We start from the raw sequence: 19,844 nt of genomic DNA on the forward strand, positions 1-19,844 counted from the left end.
TTGCTGTTGAGGTCAAATTAATAATATCCTGTCTAAATCCAAGGTCCATAGTTTAGTATCTACGCTTTCTTGTATGCAATTTTTTGTTTCCAGTTTTAAATGTAGATCTTTGATCCATTTTGAATTAATTTTGATATATAGTGACAGATAGCAATCTAGTTTCATTCTTTTACACATGGCTTTCCAATTTTTCCATCACCATTTTTTTTAAAGATTTTATTGGGGAATCAGGGAAGGGGAACAGACAAGTTGCTATCCTTTTGTCAGTCTAGTTGTGGAGAACATCGCTTCACTGGCCCAAGTTGGTACTGTGACCATTGCGTTCTTCCTGGCTGAAGCAGATTGGTCACTGGCCATTGGACGGCCGCTCTTGGTGGCTCATGGTAGCTCATGCCGGCTGCCGGCCACTCACGCTGGCTGCCGGCCACTCACAGTAGCTTATGGCAGCCCACTGCAGCCCCACTGCAGCCTACACCATCATCGGCGACTCACGGCAGCCCAGCTCCAGGTTGAGCTGTTGTTCACCATCTTAGCTGTAGAGGGTGCAGTGTCACTGGCCCGCATGTGGGATCCGAACTGATGGCCCTGCTCCTCAGAGCTCATGCTCCCAAGCCAACTCTTAACCAATGAGCCACTCGGCCAGCCCATCCATCACCATGTATTTAAGAGGCTTTCTTTTCTCCATTGTATGTTTTCGGCTCCTTTGTCAAAAATTATCTGCCCATGTATATCTGGTTTTATTTTTGGGTCATCAATTCTATTCCATTGGTCTGTGTGTCTGTTTCTCTGCCAATACCATGCTGTTTTGATTATTGTAGTTTAGTAGTATCAATTGAAGTCAGGTAGTGTAGTACCTCTGGCCTTGTTTTTTTCTCTCAGGATTGCTTTGGTTATTCGGGGTCCTTTGTGATTCCATACAAATGTGATGATTATTTTTGTTCTATTTCTTTAAATAAATGCCATTAGAATGTTGATGAGGATTGCATTAAATCTGTATATTGCTTTGGGAAATATGGCCATTTTAATTATGTTGATTCTTCCAAAATCCATCAACATGGAATATCTTTCCATTTCTTTTTGTCTACTTCAATTTCTTTTAATGTTGTCTTATAGATTTTAGTGTTTAGGTTTTTCACATATTTTATTAAGTTTATTCCTAGGAATTTTATTCTTTTTGTTGCAATTACAAAAGAAATTGGGTTTTTTCATTTCTTTTTCTGAGATTATATTGTAAGTATGTAGGAACGCAATGGATGTTTTTACATTGATTTTGTATCCTGAAACTTTACACTATTTGTTTATTGTTTCTAATAGCTTTTGGTGGAGTCTATATAGGGTTTTCTATATAAAGAATTATATCATACTCACAAAGTGACATTTTGACTTCTTCATTCCCAATTTGGATGCCTTTTATTTCTTTCACTTGCCTAATTGCTCTGGCGAGAACTGCCAGTGTTATTGTATGTTGAATAACAGTGGTGAGAGGAAGCATCCTTGTCTTGTTTCTGATCTTAGAGGAAAAGCCTTCAGTTTTTCATCATTAAATATGATGTTAACTGAGGTTTTTCATATATGGCCTTTATTATGTTCAGCTACTTTTCTTTTATACTCATTTTAGTGTTTAAAACACAAATGGATGTTGTGTCTTATCAAATGCTATTTCTGCATCTATTCATAGGATTATATGATTTTTATTCTTTATTTTGTTTATGTGCTGTATCACATTGATTGATTTGTGTATGTTGAACAATACTTGCACCCCTGGAATGAACCCCACTTCATCGTGATGTATAATCTTTTTAATATATTGTTATATTTGATTTACTAGTATTTTGTTTATGACTTTTGCATCTGTATTCATCAGAGATATTGGTCTGTAATTTTCTTTTTTTGTGTCATCCTAACCAGGTTTTGGTATCAGGGTAATGTTGGCCTCATAAAATGATTTAGGAAGTATTGCCTCTTCTTCAATTTTTTAGAAGAGTTTGAGAACATGTATTACATCCTCTTTGAATGTTTGGTAAAATTCACTAGTGAAGCCATCTGGTCGTGGACTTTTGCTTTTGGGGAGGTTTTGTATGATTGGTCTGTTTAGATTTTCCAGTTCTTTGTGATTTAGTCTATCTAGAAAGGTTATGTCTTTCTAAGAACTTGTCCATTTCTTCTAGGTTATTGAATTTGGTGCCATATAGTCTTTCATAGTATTCTTGTATGATCCTTTATATTTCTGTGGTAGCCATGTAATTTCTACCCCTTCATTTCTGATTTTGTTTATGTATGTCTTTTCTCTGCTTTCCTAAGGTAGTCTAGCCACAGGGTTGTCAATTTTATTAATCTTTTCTAAGCACCAGGTCTTTGTTGCAATAATTTTTTCTATTGACTTTTTGTTCTCTATTTCATTCATTTCTGCTCTAATTTTTATTATTTACTTTCTTCTGCTGACTTTGGGTTTCATTTGTTCTCTTTTCTCTAGTTCTTTAAGAAGTAATGTTAGGTTTTTTTATTTGGGATTTTGCTTGTTTCTTGAGATAAGCCTAATAAATGATAATAAATTTGATATAAATTGTCCTCTTATTACTGCTTTCACAGCATCCAAATAATTTTGATAGCATCTTTTCAACATGTTTTTGGCCATTCATATGTCTTCTTTGAGGAAATATCTATTCAAATGCCTTGCCCATTTTTTAATGAGATTATTTGATTTTTAAAATTCATTTATTAAGGTGGAAGCATTCTTTATACATTCTGGATATTAACCCCTTTCCAGCTATATGGTTTGCAGATATTTTCTCCCCTCTTGTAGGCTGCCTTTTCACTGTATTTATTGTTTCTTTTGCTGTGCTGAAGTTTTTAAAGTTGGTGTATCCCCATTTGTTTATGTTCCCTTTTGTTTTCTGTGCTTTAGGTGTCATGTCCAAGAAATTGTTAACTGAATACAATGTCATGAAGCTTTTCCTCCATGTTTACATGTCTTTTAAACAGGAAAGCATTTATTCTTAGACACATTCTTGGCAAGTTTGAAGCCAGTCATTGTAATTTTGCACACTGACTTAACAAAGGGAGCTATATCTTTTTAAAAAGTTATTATTTGGTAATTGTCATATAATGATCATCTCCTCCCTTTCTTCACTTCTTTAATTAAATATATGCAGTGCCCCTGTTTCAGGTGGTTTCTTTCTTTTTTTTTTTGATGCACATACTTAATCCTACACCCAATCTTTCCTATTTATACTTTATGTTTAAAAAAATTAAGCTTTCTTTTTAATTCCTTACAAATATCATGATTTGTACCTTTTCAAAGTCTTAGACTCAATTGTATTAAACAAGCATTCCTGGACAATAATGACCTAACATTAGTTTGTGATTATGGCTTTCAAATTTCTTAAAGCAATGAAATTTTTTTTTCAAAGGAAATCTTACACAGAAATCCCAATACACTGGATCAAGCATAACTAAGTGGAGGATCTCTGGTTGAGATGAAAGTAGAGGTACCTATAGATTCAACTCTGACATCATGCCCATGGAATTCTGGGAACCCACGGACTATGCTTTGTAAACCCCTATTCCAAATGAGGACAAAGGAGCACAGCTTGAAACTGAAGGCAGAAGAGTGAAAGGGAAGAACATTAGACTCTGGAATTAGAGATATATATGTTTTCATTGCAGATATAATAATAGCCATATGGTCTTGAATAAGTGGTTTAAATTATCTAAATCTAAATTTCCTCATTTGTATCTGTGTCAGAGTTGTTATGAAATTAAATTATATAACATGTGTTGAACACTCACACATTGGGTGCTTGTTGCACAGTATGTGTTAGATACATGCTAGTTTATTTTAATACTTCACATCTCTATAACCCTACTCAAATCTTCTAATCCACACTGCATCATGTAGTGTGTATATTTGGAGGAAATTGTGTGTACATTTACAGATGGAATCCTATTCTTCTACTGACAATTATCTTTTCAGATGTGTCGTATTTTCATTTTTTTGTTCTTTGATTGGAAATCACAATAAGTCTTCAACTTTAAGAATTTCTATATCTTTCTGGTCAAGTACCTAATGCCCTCATAAACAGTTCTGGAAAAATTATTTTATAATTTGATAATTCATATTTTCCTAAAACAGAGCACAGCTGCATAACTTAAAAATAGATGATTTTGTTGTTTTCTTTCAAGACAGCAAATGGTAGATACTTGAAGAGTATAAATTTTACTTCAACAGACAATATAATGCACCAATTTAGACATACCTGTTAAGTATAGACATGATTCCAACTGACTTACCTACCTGTCACATGGGAATGCCAGAGACAGACATTAGGATGGAGGTAAAATTGAACGAAGAATTTCATTACTTAAACCCTTGGTTATGTGTCAACAGAAATACATTCAAATTAAACCAAAAGAAAAGGCAGAAGATGATGTCCCACAAAATCCAGGGCAGTGTAGCAACTATTGGCTTAAATGCTATCAGGAGTCTCCTTTTACTTAATTTTTCTTCTTTTTCTTTTCTCTCTCTCTCTCTTTCTCTCCCACCCTTCTTCCTTCCCTCCCTTTCCTTTTCCTTCTCCCTCTCCCTATCCATCTGTATCTCCATCTGAATCTCTATCCCTCCCTTCTCAACCCTGCACTCCTCTGTTGGTCTCCGCTGATTCTTTAATCTTCAGCATTGAAAACATGACCCCTCCAAAATTTAAGTTTACAAATCCACACTTCTAGAACAATGACAGCAACAGTGGCTGCAACAAAGTTTCTCCAGTTCTTAATTTAAATTGCTGAAGCAAAAGGTATCACATAGCTCAGCTTGGCAAGTGCCACCTCCTGGACCAAATAACATTGGCCAAAGGAGCATGGTTACATGGCACACACATGGCTTCCAGGAGCCCAGTGCTATATCAAGTGTGGATGGGAGGTGGAAGTAGACTAGAACATTTCTCAGTGTGGCAGGAAAAACATATAAACACATTAATGGATAAGTATTCCCAATGTCCCCAAATACCGCCCCTGCCCCCTCTGAATTACTTGTTCTGCTCTGGGGCCTTGGGGTATGCTGCTCTGTATAATGAATACAGGTTCAGAATTGTGAGGAAAGGGATATGAGTTTGTATTTTGGAGGCAGAAAAGGGCATTTTGAAAATGGAACCATATTTAAGGAAATAACCGGTAACTGTGAAGAAGAATCAACTGGATAAATGACCAGTCGTCTGAATGAGCACTAATACAAACTCATCAGAGCAGCAGTGGGTGACCAAAAAGAAGGGATCACTAAGACAGAAAATTTAGAGCAAAACTGGCAAACTGTAGCCACCAATTTTATTAGTTTGTCAAAGACAAAGTAAACAAAAAATATATTCATTTTGATGTTCTGATCATAATGACTGAAGATGGTTGTTGTTACAGATATTTTCCCTGATTTTATAACCTCTGCTATATTGAAATATGATTCTTCTTCTTGCTCTAAACTTGCATTATATTTTTCTGACTTTACTCCTTAGCTAAATCAAATTCTTCCTTCTTGATAACCCTCATTACTTAATTAAATCAACGTTCAAAGCTCATTCTGACCTTGTTTTTGGACTCCTCAAACCCACCAAGCATGCTCCTGCCTCAGGACCTTTGCACTGGCTCTTTGCTCTATATTGAATGTTTTTTTCCTCAAATACCAGTAGGACTCTTACCCTTACTTCCTCGGGTCTCTCTCATTAGAGATCCTTTCTCTGACCAGCCCATCTTATCATTCCCAGCAACTCTTTATCCCCTTACCTGGCTTTATTATTATTTTTTTCATTGTGTGACATTTTGTTATCAGGGAGTAAATGTAATCCATAATAAAAATATAAATAAAGGAAATCAGTTTTGTTTATTTGTTTACTGACTGTCTCAGCACACGAGAGTGTAAGCTCCATGAGGGCAGGAATATGTCTTATTCACTACAGTATTTTCACCTCTTAGAAAATGGCTAGGCCTTTGCCAGGTACTCAACAAATACCTGTAGAACGAAAGTGTGAAACAAGCTTTCGTTAGCGTCACTAGTGTCCACCTTAGTTTGATATCAATCTTTAGTTAGAAATAAGCCACTAAGAAGAAAATTTAGCAACAAGTAATGTTTTCCCACTTTTAGCTTTGCCACTTATGTGAGTGGACAAACTTCTTGGAAGAATCCCTTCCTCTCTCAATCTCTCGTTCTTAGAGCATAAAATCATGGAAAAAGCAGAAAATCAAGGGAAAAGATCAGAATCAGGCAAACCTGGTTTCAGATTAATGTAACATAAAATTTATCTCCTCTGTGCATCAGTTTCTTTTTACCTTCCAATGATCTTAAATTGTTTAACATATGTTGTGGATTGAATTGTGTACCTCCAAAAGATGTTGAAGTCATAACCCCCAGTATCTTTTTTATTTGCAGATGATCAAATTGAAATGAGTTTATTATGATGACCCAAATCCACTATGTCTGTGTCCTCATTAAAAGAGGAAATTTGGACACAGAGACAAACACATACAGATGGAAAATGATGTGAAGACATAGGGAGAAGAGAGCCCAGTTACAAGCCAGTGAATGCCTGAAGGTACCAGAATCTAATAAAGAAGCATGGAACAGATTCTCCCTCACAGCCCTCAGAAGGAACCAACCCTACCAGCATCTTGACCTTGATCTTCTAGCCTCTAGAACTATGAGACAATACATTTCTATTGTTTAAATCACTTAGTTTGTGGTACTTTGTTACAGCAGCCCTAACAAACCAATACAATCACACACACACACACACACACACACACACACACACACACACACATACCTTATGCCAAATACGTATAGTAGTATCAGTGATGTGCATCTGCCCACCTTTTCTCCCTTCTCTGTTCTTCCAGATGCTACAATGAGGAGAGGGATTTGGTTCAGTGGGATGGATACAGAGTTAGGGTTATTGAAAAGGTCACTCCCACTCTACCAAGGCTGATAAGAGAGTAGCAAGGAACACATTTTTGTGAATGAGGAGAGACCAGCCATGGAGTCTTTACAACATCTGTTGGCGTCTCCCAGTTGCTCAGGGCCAGATGCTAATGGTGTGTGCGTGTGCACACGGAGGGAAATTTCCCTGACACTAATGAGCCATTCATCGTCTTGCATTCCAGGGCTCCTCCCACACAGGCCTGTTTTCAGATGTTCTCCATTAAGTGAAATGCAGCACCCTGTTTCCATAGGAACTGGAGGCAAGAGCTCCCAGGAGGCCTCATATTTTAACATAGATGGCTCTGGAAGACCTGCTGGTCATTGATTTATCTGATAGAGAACAAGCATTATTGAGTGTATACTATTGCCAGGCACTTTGTTGGGTATTAGAAACACACCCCAAACATATCCCCAGAGGAAACAATTCAGAGGGTGAGGCAGACAAGCAAAAAAATACACGGTGTGAAAAATGCTATTATGCTGTAAATGTGCAGTGCTGTTTGAGTCATCGGATGGGCTTCTAACTAAGCTTTGGGCCATGAAATAACACTTTCTAAAGTAGGTGACCTTTGAGGCAAGGGCAAGGAGGCAAGCCAGGCAGAATGGCAGGAGGAGAGCGACAGGACAGCTGCTCCAGACAGAGGGATTGTGTGCTATGTCCCTAGGACGGTGGAGGAAGGAAATCAGACTTCAGGTTTCTGACTCTAAAACTCAACTGGATTGTTGACTGCGCTCTGCGATTTGAGGCTTTCATAAATCTCAGAACTCTTTTGGTTAGGGTGTCCCAAAATGTTGTGAAACCTCACCCTTCCCTCAAAGCAGCTATAGCTATGGGTTAAACTTCCAGCTCTGGAGCAAATGAATGCTTATCGTGTAATGTGAGCCCTGTCTTTTAGCAGCCACATCTGTCATTTTCCTGCCCTAAATGTCATGTCACACATTCCGGACTCCTGGCACCATCCTAAAAAATGTGTGCTATCAAGGATTGATGTTCCCTATCTTTGAACTCAGCCTCGTCTTCTTTCTATATTATTAGGGACAGGCTTGAAGCCCAGGTCCTGCTGGGAAAGTCATTCCAGTTGTCTGCAGGGTCCATTTCCCAGCAGGGTCACTCTGGTAGATGTACAAAACGAAGGCCTGGGAACAGACTTGCAAGCATTCATTGAAAAAGTATTTGGCTGAGAAGTTACAATTGACTTTCACAATTTCCATTGTTCCTGCCCATGTTTCTAAAGGACAAAGCCATCTCAATTGATACCCTGCAGAATGCCCGGTAAAGGGCAGGTGCTAAATATGGATACATATAGTAGCATTTTTCTCACTGTGTATTTTTTGCTTGTCTGCCTCACCCTCTGAATTGTTTCCTCTGGGGATATGTTTGGGGCGTGTTTCTAATTCCAGCGAAGTGCGTGGCAATAGTATACATTCAATAATACTTGTTCTCTAGCAGAAAAATCAATGGCCAGCAGGTCTTCCAGAGCCGTCTATGTTAAAATATGAGGCCTCCTGGGAGCTCTTGCCTCCAGTTCCTAAGGAAACAGGGTGCTGCATTTCACTTACTGTAGTAGACACTAAATACACACACACACACACACACACACACATAAACACACTCACACACACACACACATATATATATATATATAAAATAGTGTATGTAAAATATATGGTATATATTGTAATTCAATATATATATATATACACATATACATATATATATATATATATATATATATATATACACACACACACACCTATATATACCTTTTTACTCAAACTTTATTATACTTAGCAGAACACCTTTACATGGTAATAGGATCTGCATAAACATTTGTTGGATGGCTAGCTGTCTAGATAGTGGGCAAAAGGAAGCAACAGAGTTTTCTATCACAAAGCCAAAAGTATATAAGAAAATATTCACCCAAATTCACCCAAACTTCCCATCTAAGCAAACAAACAAAAAATCAAGAACATAAGATTAAGGCAAAAGAAAGAAAGAACATAGTAATATCTATTATGTTCTAAATCATTTTTTTTTCTTTTTATACTCATTTCCTTGTTTATTTCCTTGGTTCCAAGCCTGTAGATAAGAACTTGTTTGTATGACTGACTGGGAATAATAATAAAATATATAGTAACGTACTGGGAAAGCATGCACAAAGAAAAAAACTAGTATTTGATCCCCCTCATTTCAGATAGAATGGGTGCTAATTGGGGTTTTTACTTCAAACTTGAAAAGTAGGCTATGTGATAAGAAGTAAGTCAAGGGAGTCTGAGCAGGACTACAGGATTTTAGTACTGCACTGGGGTAACTAGAGCTGAACCGCATAACCCATATTTGGATATACACCAGATGTCTCTAAGAAATGTTTTGTTTGAAAGTTCGCTTCCTACAATTCTCTTACACACACACATGCACACACATACCTATTACACTCTTTGTTATGGAAAATGTCAGGAAGTCACATACTATGAAAGGAGTTTCCCATCTGGCAGTAAGAAGAGACCATGACCATATTAAAGTACATTACAATGAGGTCTGTCCATAGAAGCTTCTGAGAAAAGGCAAGCTGTGGTTTTCTCACTAGCAGAGAGCAGGTGAGAACACACGCTTGGAACCACACTCCCGCCCACCACCTGACACCATCAAAAGGTCACTGTGGCGCTGGTCGGTCCTTGTTGAGCTGGCTCCAGGAACCCCAAAGAACCAGTACCTAGACTACAGAGTGACAGGGAGAGTCCAGGCCCACTGAAGATGTAAAGGAACTGCAATAACCTGCTTGAATCTTTGCTCACCTCAGCCTACTCCAATCCTGCAGCGGGGACAACCTAAAACATCCATATCCGGCTTTAGTGTTTCCTCAGCTTCTGTCTCCAAACTTGTCCCTAAAACAGTGACAATAGAAAGAACTCCAAGCCTGTGCTCACCGCTCGGCTTTGAGCCAGCACCCCAGGTGTTATTAGGACTTCCCCCAGGTGGGTTCCTGTCCCTAGTCCTCACCCTCCACATGGCCCCATCCCAGGTCGCTGATGCTCATTCTTCCAGATACCAATGTCTGACCTCTCTGGTAGCCAGTGCTTCCCACCCAATTTTGTAGAGTCATTTTATTTGACTTTTATCTTTTTTTTGTTATTTATTTTTTTCAGTGACAGTTGATATTCAATATTATTTTATATTAATTTTAGTTGTACAGCATAGTGGTTAGACATTTATATAATTTATGCAGTGATCCCCCCATTACTGTAGCACTCACCTGGCACTATACATAGTTGTTGCAGTATTATTGACTATCTTCTCTATGCTGTACTTTACATCCTTGTGACTATTTTGTAACTACTAATTTGTGTTTCTTAATCCTTTCACCTTTTTTCACCCAGCTTCTCAACCTCCCTCCCTTCTGTCAACCATAAGTGTAAAAAAACCTGTGGACTCTATTTCAAATGTGATAATTGATTAAATCATGTTGAAAAGAAAGTTATCTGTGATCTCCTGGGTATAATGACATATGTCAGTTTGAAATTTTAGAAACTAATTTTTAAATAGTTTTTCTTAAAGATTACCTTTATTTGCACATGCCTGAGCTCCTGTATAAGATAATTCTACTCATTTTCCTCCCTTTGCCCTGAGGTGGGGGCCACATGACTGAGACCTGGCTAAGGGAATAAAGGTGAAAGCTTTACAGACCATTTTTCTGACTTGGCCTCTAAAATCTTGCACATGATTTTCTACTCTCTTTCCTCTTTAGTCAGGGGGTTGGAATGCATCTGGTAGAGAATTCTAACACCCTCAAGTCTGAAGAGCTACCAGATGGGGGTATCCTGGGCTCCCAAATGACTAAGTGTGGGGCAGTAGACAGAGCAGCCCTCCCACACCATGAACCCACGTTGTGCAGTGATAGAATGAGAAGTGGACCTTTGTTCTTTTAAGCTTCTGAAATGTTGGTATTGTCTGCTACAGCAGTTGGCCTTTGATGAATAATCCCTGCCCATTTGTAGAAAACTCCCTCCCTGACACTGATCCCCTGCGCAGACTTCACGACTTGGCCTGTCCCTAAAGATATTTCTGGCTTTATAGTCTTGACCTTCCCCAGCCTCTCGGCTATTGCCTGAGTCCCAGTTTCGACAAGAAGCAGTTATCTGCGATGTCTTTATAAACAGCCTGCGTGAGATGCAGGGCTGTGGGAAAATGGGAAATCCTCTTCCCATAACAGGTCCCTTCCCGGCCATTGTAACCCATTTAAAACACCTACATTTTCTGGGTCTGAAAGCTGTCTACCTTTTCCTGCAGAAACCTGATCATTGTTTAATTATTTTTCAATATTCCTATTCTTTCATAAAAATTTGAGTTCGTTCATATAATTAATTAACTATTCATTAAAATTAATTATTTGCTGAGTGTTCAGGAACTACGTTTTAACTTACATTTTAAAAGTCATGCACTTGCCAAGAGTAAACACACATGCACTTTCTTTTGAAGAAGAAGAAGGCAAGGAAATCTGGGCAAAGGAAGCCAGGAGACTATTCATCCATAAAATACATACACTGTGACTTGAGGAATTGGTGAGAGGTAGATGGTAAATTTGATTGCAATACATTTATTTCTTTAAAATAACATAGGGAATATAGTCAATAATTTTGCAACAACTAAGCATAGTGCCAGGAGGGCACTAGACTAATTGGAGGTGGGGAGTAGGGAGAGGCTTCACTGCAGAATTATATAAATGTCTACCTACTATGCTATACACTGAAACTAATATATGAGGTTGGACAATTAAGTTCGCAAACTCACCCTAGAAAAAGTGCTACACACCTCATTGCTGAATATCACTATGGTCACCTTTGAAGGACTCCCCTTGGGAAGCTATGCACTGATGCCAGCTCCTAGTCCACCCTTCAAAGCAATTTTGGAACTCTTTTTCTTGAAAGGCCATCAGAGCTGTCATTGTATTACCCTTGATATCCTGAATGCCATCAAAATATCTTCCTTTCAATATTTCTTTTATCTTTGGTAAAGAAATAAGTCATTGGGGGCCAGATCAGGTGAGTAGAGAGGGTGTTTCAATACAGTTATTTGTTTCCTGGCTAAAAACTCCCTGACAGACAGTGCCATGTGAGCTGGTGCATTGCCATGATGCAAGAGCCATCGATTGTTGGAGAAAAGTTCAGGTCATCTAACTTTTTCATGCAGCCTTTTCAGCACTTCCAAATAGTCAACTTGGTTAACTGTTTGTCCAGTTGGTACAAATTCATAATGAATAATCCCTCTGATGTCAAAAAAGGTTAGCAGCATCTTTGCAACAAGTTCACGAACTTAATTGTCAGACCTGGTAAAATAATATGAATGCCAATTGTAACTGAAAAAATAAATAATTTTAAAAATAATGTAATTCAAAAACAAAATATTTCTGAATATTTTTTATCTTATACCTACTCACAGGTATTGGAATTTGCCCTTAAATGTGATTCTCTGTCTTGAGAGTATATTAAAAACATTTTTAAAGTACAGATGCTTGGGCCCCAATGAAGTCCTTAAATGAGTATCTCTAAGGACAAACAGTATAATTTCAAAGCTCTTGTTGATTTTCATGTGTATCTACAATTGAGATTCACTGTTTTCCCACACAGCTCCAATTACTACATCAATTACTCTAAGCATCTCAAATATATTCATATTACATTAATTAAAACCTATTTAAAAACAACTACACATGTTCAAGTCTAATATATGCTCCCCTCCACACACATGTGTATTGGATCAACTGCCATGAAAATCCCATGAATTCTCAACTAGAAAATTCAGGAAGGACATAATGATGATAACCATCACATAGATTATGAAAATTAATGAGAAAATGAGTATAAAATAAATATCAAAACATTCCAATAAATGTCTACTGTTATGATTAGGACTGATTATTGGCTATTAAGTATTAATTGGCCTTTTTAAGACCCCTGTTCTCCAACAGGTAGCACATTTTTAAAACAGCAGACAGAGGGATACTTTTAAAAGGTAAATCTTGATGTTATTCTGCTCAAACTGTCTAACAGCTTTTTATCTCACTCAAAAGAATAATCAGAGTTCTGCCAATGGCTTACACGGAGCAATGCAACCTTCCCCGCTCACTCTGACAGCATCCTACTACTCTCTCCCTCATTTGCTTTGCTCCTGTTGGACTGGCTCAGCTGTGTTTCCTTGAACACATTAGACACCCCCTACCTCAGAGCCTTTGCACTTGATTATCTAGAATGCTAATCGCAGCTGACTCACTCTCTTACCTTCTTTAAGTCTTGGACTAAACATCACCTCCAGAGAGGATTCCCCTCATCATTCCAGTGCTATTTAACCTTTTCCTTACTTTATTTTTCTCCTTAGCACATAAAATGGTCTGATAAACTACAAATTTGTTTATTACTTCTTTATTTATAATCCCATCCCTTTCTTGCTGTATTTTTTCTCTCTTCAGTACTTATAACTGTCTGACAAACTATGCATCTTATATATTTTTTAATTTAGAATGTGAATTTTATGAGATCAGGATGTTTGCCTGCTCTGTTTACAACTGTATCCCCAGTACTAAAACATTGCCGGGCACATACTAGGTCTGCACTAAATTTTGAATTAGCTCTTCATCGCAGAAGTAAATAAAATCTTCTCCAAGCAGAACCAAGCTTGTTCAACGAATATTGGGTATTTGTTTCGTGCTTTAAGGTGTAATCTTACTGTGAGGTGTGCTACAACAAAACATATCATGGAGCTCTCTATTATTGGTTCCATAATCACAAATTAATTCCAATAGTTAAAACCTGTGAGAACTTGGGCAAGTTCATTAATTCTCTAATCCTATTTCTTTATTTTGAAATGGCGCTAAATCTATCTTATGGAGATATAAGAATTAAATGAAGTCGGTTTAATTTTCAGAATCCCTGATCTGTGAATGAGTCCTCAATGGATCTGAATTTTGTGATTGTTCGTGTTCCTTCAGGAGGGCGAAACATAGAGTTGAAGTTAAGTCTCATGGAGGATTTGAATTATACGTTTGCATCTGAAAATTTGCTCCGTCTATTTTGTGGAGGTTCTCTTGCTCTTTGTGTATCTCTTGTTAGTGAAGCCCTGAATGATGACTTGACATGAATATTTGAGAAGCTCCTAGCTTCTCAATATAAGGAGAATTGGTGCAAATCATGTTTTTAAGGGAGGTTCCTTTTCACCCTGAAAGTCTGTGGTTCTTTTATTCACACACTAGGATTTTCATCGGTCAGAACTTCGGTGAACATCTCACTGGATAGAAGCACTTGAAACTAAAAAAGAAATGTAAATATTAAAGGTAAATTTGTTTTTACCATATACCTGTTTCCCAAGACTAGGATTTTTGATTGAATAGGGCTTACAACCTCCAGTAATGCACAACTTAATAACTCTTTTGTGTTCTCCTGGTCACAGGATGGATAAAGAGGGTTAAATGGCAACTACCTTTTAGTACTTGAAGACTATAAAACCCAAGGTATAAAAATGAGGCATAGTGAAATAGTGTAAATAATGGAATGTCATTTAAAAAGAGGGACTTGGAAAATAATAACTAGAAAATTTTCCTTATGTCTAAGATCAGCTAGATAATAAAATAGTCTCTGGGGGAAATGGTGGAAGCCTTCAAGCTTGGAATATTTTGAAATCTGACTGGACTGAGCCCCAGAGGCCAATACTATGGGATCACTTTTTTTTTTAATGCAAAGGCAAGAACATGAGTTAATGTGTCTTTTCCATCCTAATACCAATTCACTGAATCAGACCATGAGACCATGTCTCTCCCAGCAGTAACATGCATTTTGGAACCAAATGACAAGTCTCAGCAGTGGTTCAGGCAACCATATATGGCAGTTATTTCTGGACGCTTTCTCCATAAGTAATTATACAATATAAATAATGATATTGACAATTTTCCCTTCCTTTTTTTCCCATTTATCCTGTCATTCCTTCAATCCTTCCTCCCCTTCCTTTTTTCCTTCCTCCCTTCCTTCTTTTCTTTTACCTTCTTTCCTTCTTTTATTTTGTCTTCCCCTCTTTCTTCCTCTTTCCTTTCTCTTTCCTTTTCTTCCCTTTTGTTCTTTTCATTCCTCTCCATCATTTTTTTTTGAAAGTGCATGATAGCTTGAATAAACATCATTTCCCCTTTCACCGTAAAATTTTAAAGACTGAGTTAGGTCTTAGACAGAGTCTCCACCAAAGGTAACTATATTCAAGAGTGTTTGGAAATGACCTGAATGGTTAAAGAATACACACAAAAAAGTGGGAGAATGTTGCCAAATACCTAATAGAAGTGAGACATAAAGCCAATGAATTGATGATAACCTTTTCTATCAGATAAATAATTTTAGGTTATCAGAGGTATCTAAAAAAAAACCACTTGAATTCACTGGGGGTGTGATGAAGGTATCTGTTATGGAAGCTAATAATCTTCCTTAGTGCAGAATTACCCAAAATCTCTCTCAATTAAGAATCATGTAATTCTTAACTCTCCACTTGATTTTGCCGTATATCAATTCACAAAGCCACATCTTCCTGTTTCTATTATACTATAACACTTTGCCCTGAAAGACATTTGGGGACAGCTGAACCACAACTGTTCCTCCGGAAAAGGAGTAAGCAAGGCAAGGGTGATCTTATGTAACAGTTACATCGGAAACAGCTGGGGGAAATGAGAGTTTGGTATAGCCAAGACTAGCCACAGGCAAGATATACCCAAGCATCAATCATCATGTTCACAAAATGACAGTATTTAAGTTTGTCCTGACAGAGAGAGATGGGTAGAGGGAAAAGAAGGGAAAAAGAGGGGATGGGAGGGGAAGGAAGGAGAGAAGAGGAGAGGAGAGGAGAGGTAAGGGAAGGGAAGGGGAGGGAAGGGGAGCATGGGCAAGTGCCTACCAATGCTGTTAGAAAAACATATACACTGGACTTATTTTGAATTTAGATGAAAAACGCTTGAGTCTTCAGCAGGAATGTTGTTCTAGGAAGTTTGCATTTCTGTTTACATGCCTGCTTTGGCTCTCACAGTGCAGGAGCAGGCAAAAGCTTAGTGGCTGGTTTAAAGTTTACATTGAAAAGCAGTTCATCAACAAAGTGTATACATTCAGTCACCCAAAAATGCAACTTATATGTTTCACCGGCCTTTCTTTTTCTGGAACCCTTTAGACAAATAATAATAATAATAATAATAATAATAATAATAATATAAATATAATATATAGTGGACATAATTCACATTTCATTGCATATAACCCTGCAAGAAATTGACACAGAGAAATTGTCCTTCCCTGAAATCACAGGGGCAAGAAAAGGTAGAAAACTTTTTTCAAAAGATGGGTCATTTGGTTAACTGTGACAGATTAAGATTTTTTTCCCGTTGCAAATTTTATTGGAACTCTACTAGTCCAATGGGAAGACCAAATTATTCATAATACGTGTAGCTTTTTACCTTCAGATTTAAAAAATATTTAGTTAGATTCGAATCTTTTTCCTCATTTAAATCTCTTTATTGCCTTTATTACTTTTGGGGGAAAAAAGGAAAAGGAATCCAGCTTCTTCTGGTTTTCAGTCTAAGCTGTATTTTCTCAGTTTATTATAAGGAGACTCCCATTATGAAATCCATTCTCTAAAATCTGCAAGACTTGTCTTTTGCTGCGAAAAAAAGAGTGGTCATAGTAATTGAGTAATAGGGAGTAAGAAATACCTCAGCATTCTGCACATTTTATTAATTACCAAGTGGTAAATAGTATGCCTCTGCCCTCTATTTATAGTATAATCAAATACGTTTCATGACACTGGCTGCACATCTGGTCAAACTGCAAAGCACATTTGTAGTCACCTTCCCTTTTTGAACTCCTAATGTATTACAGACTCCAGAAAGATTCTGCAGATAACAGCAACAAAAGGCAGTGAAAAACTTCATGAAGAAGGCTGCCACAGATTTCCAAAGCAAGTGTCAATCTGTGGGAAACTGGTGTATGCAGGTACCCTTTGAATTGTTCAACACAGTAAATAACTTTAATGGTAATCTGAATTAAGAAAAGAAAAAGAAAAAAAAAGGATGTTAGGGTCTTTGGGATCTTGGTGAGCAGAATGAATTAGATGGTGTTGGCAATGGTTTCTAATCTGATGCACAATCATACATTCACATACATCTGTATATAAACTCCTGAGTTCCTGCATGGAGATGCACAATTTGTAGAAGACTGTTTTTCATTAGTCTGGAAAGGAATTTGTTCCACATTTTTTTTAGGATTTAAATTCTAAGAAGAGTGGAAAAAATGAATCTATCTGATTATTAGACCTAAAATACATAAGAATCAAATAGAAAGTTTGCAGTCCAGAAAAGTAACTCATCACCAATTACACTGCAAAGTAATTTTTAAAAAGGGAAAGAAAATGTAATAATGCCCAGTTTTCGCAGGATATGAGTTTCTGCACAGTATTTACCAAATTAGGTAATAGTACTAATAGAAATAGTACAATTCTTACCTTTTCATTCGATATTGAGTTAGCTATTGGCAGCTTCATGGTGTTTTTGTAAATATTTACTAGTCATTGCTAGTGGTTCCCAGGAAGCATTTCTCAAGGATTAATTTGAAAAAATCTGTAGCTTAGCAAACCTTGTATCCCCACATTCTCCCTGGTTCCTCTGATTCCATGACATTCCAGGTCAAGTATTTGCAAACATTAATATGAAAAAGAGTCCGTAAGTAGCTTGTTAAATGCACAGACCCAAGCCACACCCAAAGACTGAATCTAGATCTAGGATGGGGCCATGGGTTCTGTGTTTTTAACAAACAGCCTACAGATAATTCAGATTCAGATGATCAATGAAGCTCACTTTTGCAAACACTAATGTAAGGGTATTTTTTTTACTTCCTTTTTTCTCTTCTCTCAACTCATAAATATTTTTTGGGGGGAAGGACTTCATGAAGTATGCTTATTCTTGATTACTAAGCAATAAGTCATTGCTATAGTCCTCTCCATGACATCCTTATGTTTAGGGGTCTTAAAGAATAAGTGATCTTCCAATGAAACTCAAGCTACACCTAATCAATTACTCTATTCCAAGGATAACTTGGATGATTAGCATTCATTTAGTTCTGATATAAAAATCAGATGGGAAAGGAGAGCCCTTTGGTGAAATAGCTACCCTACAACCATAAAATCATGAAGGAAATAAATAAAATAATATGTTTATATTATTATATGACTACAGTGTTACATAATATTGATATATCAAATAATGCAATAGTCTCAAAATATTATATTTGGGCATTGTTGCATCAGTTAACTATTAGATGAAAGTTTTGAGTTTGGTATCTTCTATTGCTAATAAATGATTTCAATTTGTGCAACTCAGAAATTTTATTGGAAGCTGTAGCAAAAACATTGGGTTATGTCCACATGTTCAAAACTGATTTGATTTCATTATGCCATTTTAGCTCTGATTACCTGAAAAATGTACGAAAATTTAGTTTTTGTCCTAATTATTCAATAATCACCTTGTTTCAATAGTATTTTGCTCTGTGTCTTATTATTCAGCTCCATCTGTGACCATAACTGTCTGTCTCTCTCTCCCAATCCCACTTTTCTTCAATGAATGCAATCACCAACAGAAGAGGGGGGGAAATTAGCAGGAAAAAAATGATGCAAGTAATGATTTTAGGGTCCTGCAGATGTTTCCAGCTGAAATACCAGCTGCCACTGTAGTTGTTTGTGTGGAGTGGAATCCCATAAGCCAATGAAAGGAGACAATCAGTTTTAGCTGACTCAAATTTTTTTATTTCCATTTTCCTAACACAGATGAATCTGATGCAAATTGTTTGAAAATAAGAGCCTTACAGTTAAATACATTGCCATCCTCTGCTTCAGAAAACTAAATTTCTTGATGACGTGATAAAATGTCTGTAAGTGTTGCCTTTAAAGGTTGTTAAAATCCTTGTTGGAACCCCTGTTAGTTATTTTGACTGTTGATGCCACAAATAAATTAAATATCTCAGCTTTCTAATGTATGCTCTCCAAAGAATTCAAAGGTCTTTACAAATAAAAGAGCAATTAGAGAATGACTGTACCACATCTTTTCTCATGCTCAGCAATAGTTACAAGGGATAGTTGGTAAAATAATATGGTAGGCCTCCACAATACCAATCTTAAAATGACAGAGATATGGTTTCCTACACTTGATGAATAATATGCTGATAGCAACAAGAATAGTTAATGTTTACTCAGTGTTTATTATATATCAGGCACTTTATGTACATTAGCTAATTCTCACAAAACTCTATGATTTTGGTAATATTATTAAATTCATTTTACAGATAAAGAAACTGGCAAAGTAGAAATTTTAAATAACATACCTAATTTTGCATAGTTAATGCTATACCTGGGATCCACACCAAGATCTGATTCCAGAATCTCTGTGTTCTTAATTACTTTGCAATATTAAGTCATTAGTTCTTGGGGCAGAATGTATTTAAGATATTACTATATTTGGAAACAATAAGAAAGTTGGAATAGCAAAATGGCGGGTCCTTCAACTGCCTGGTGTCAGCATCAACATTTAATAGGCCAACAAACATTGTTAAGCATTTTTCTAAGTGTCAATCACTCTTTAAGCAGCTGAGAATACTGCTATGAGTAAGTAAGCAGTTAATAAAACCATGTGAGAGTCAAATCTTTAAACAAACCATGCACTGTTGTATAGTAACCTATATAATAAAAATTGGCAGACAGGCAAGTTGCTAAGGAAGCTTAACTAAGTCATGCTAATTTTGAAAGACCCAGTAAGGTCAAGAACTGGACTTTAGGGCCAGCCGAGTGGCGCATTGGTTAAGAACTGGCTTGGGATGCCAGAGG

The sequence above is a fragment of the Hipposideros armiger genome, unplaced genomic scaffold (genome assembly GCF_001890085.2).
Source record: "Hipposideros armiger isolate ML-2016 unplaced genomic scaffold, ASM189008v1 scaffold_313, whole genome shotgun sequence".
In the NCBI taxonomy this organism is placed as follows: domain Eukaryota; kingdom Metazoa; phylum Chordata; class Mammalia; order Chiroptera; family Hipposideridae; genus Hipposideros; species Hipposideros armiger.